Source organism: Hippopotamus amphibius, chromosome 6 (genome assembly GCF_030028045.1).
Source record: "Hippopotamus amphibius kiboko isolate mHipAmp2 chromosome 6, mHipAmp2.hap2, whole genome shotgun sequence".
Classification (NCBI taxonomy): domain Eukaryota; kingdom Metazoa; phylum Chordata; class Mammalia; order Artiodactyla; family Hippopotamidae; genus Hippopotamus; species Hippopotamus amphibius.
This window is the reverse complement of record NC_080191.1, coordinates 26204258-26206381: the sequence shown is the minus strand read 5'-3', so window position 1 is coordinate 26206381 and position 2124 is coordinate 26204258. Positions and strand designations below refer to the sequence as shown.

Genomic DNA, 2124 nt, shown 5'->3' with positions numbered 1-2124 from the left:
CATCACATCATAACAACACACAGACTACGAATAGGATTTATCACTGTTGATGTTGACCTTGATCACCTGACTGAGATAGTTTGTTAGGTTTCTCCACTGTAAAGTTACTCTTTTCCCCTCCTTTCCATATGGTACTTTTGGGAAGAAAGTCACTATGTGGAACTCACATTTAAGGACTAGGGAGTTATGCTCTCTTCCTCGAGTGCAGAGTGTCTACATATATTATTTGGGAAAAGTTTTCAATTAGCAATAATCGTGCCTCGGATAAACCTCATTGGCTATGATACTGCCACTGCGCAAAGCTCATATATTATTTGGAATTCTTCTTCATGGGGAAATTTATCTCTTCTCATTAAAAAAAATTATTTATTTATTTTCTTATGGATTATTTATTTACTCATTATTTTATAATTTGGGTTATAATTCATTACTACTTTATTTTCTTACTCAAATTTTTTCATCTTTGATCATTGGAGCTTGACTATTTGGAGTTCTTTCAGTTGTCTCTTGTGCCCTTTTAACATACTCATAAAAATTTTTGAACACTTTCCTTCTGGCATTATAGGATGCTCCATGCTTATCTTGTATATTTTATGCCCCAGTCTTAGGATCAGTCTTTTCTTAAAGAGATCTGTTTCCTTTTATTGGAAAATGGTGTTAGACACCAAGATCTGAACACTAGGTGTGCTCATGACTACCCAGTTGTTGTTACTTCTAGACGTTTTCAGCTGACAGAGCAAGGAAATATACATGTGTGTGCAAACTTATGTATATATACAGATCTGTAAGTATTTCTAAATGTAGTCATCTGTATCTATATTAAATTAAACATGAGTTCAGACTGATGTCTCCAATTCTAACCCACTACAAAATGGATCATTCTAGCCTCCACCCTTGCTTATTTGTAAATTACCAGTCCAAGAGTAAGAAATCTGGCTCTAACCTTTCACCATTTATTTATTAATTGTTTAATTCTGTTATATATATGTATAAAATACATATATACATATATATAATATAGTATCAGAATTGTTAATTTATACCTTCATGGGTACAAATAGACTTGTTTAATTCTATTATATCTATGTATATTATGTATGTATAGATGTATATATATGTGTTTTTTGTGTGTATATATATATACACACACATATATATAATATAATATCAGAATTGTTAATTTGTACCTTCATGGGAAATCACTTTATTAACTAGAGTATACTGCTTATGTGCTGTTTCTTTTGCCTTTAGTTTTACAGACTCCACTCATTATAAAGCTACTGAGGGCAGCACACCCCCATCCCCCAATTTCAGAAGGTTGTTTCATACATTTGTAATAGATTGTTTTGTCACATTCTGCATTCCATTCTGTGATTCCCCTCAACTTTCTAAATAATTTCTAAAAATTTGCATCCATTAAGGTTCACTCTTTGTTTTGTAAAGTTCTGTGGATTTTGACAAATGCATACTGTTATGTATCTATAAATACAGTATCATGTAGAATAGTTTCACTGCCCTAAAACTCACCTGTGCTTCTCATAGTCAACTCCTCCCTACCCCAAATCCTCTGGCAACCACTGATGTTTTTACTTTTGCCTTTTTTAGAATATCATGGAGTTGGAATCAGACAGTATGTAGCCTTTCAGATGCTTCTTTTAACTGAGTACCATGCATTTAAGGTTCATGTATGCTTTTTGTGGGTTGATAGCTAATTTCTTTTTAACACTGCATAATGTTCCATTGTATGAATGTGATGTAGTTTTTTTTAATCCTTTTACCCATTGAAGGACTTCTTGGTTGCCTCCAGTTTTTGGAGATAATGAATCAAACTGTTATAAATGTTTATGTGCAGGATTTTGTGAAAACATGTTTTCAAATTAACTGGGGAAATATCCAGAAGTACAATTGATAGATCATATGGTAAAACTATGTTTAGTTTTGTAAGAAACTACCAAACTGTCTTCCAAAATGGCTATATTGTTTTGCATTTTCAAGAGCACTGAATGAAAATTCTTGTTGCTTTACACCCTTGCTAGCATTTGGCATTGTCAGTTTTTTGTGTTAGTCATTCTAATAGGTGTGTAATGGTATCATTATTGTCCTGAAATAGTTTTTAAATGGTGA

At 32.4% G+C, this 2124-nt stretch overlaps 1 pseudogene; it reads right to left on the bottom strand.

Moving 5' to 3' along the window:
* Positions 1–221: 221 nt before the first annotated feature.
* Positions 222–304, bottom strand: LOC130856247 (U4 spliceosomal RNA; annotated as a pseudogene).
* Between the last annotated feature and the right edge of the window lie 1820 nt (positions 305–2124).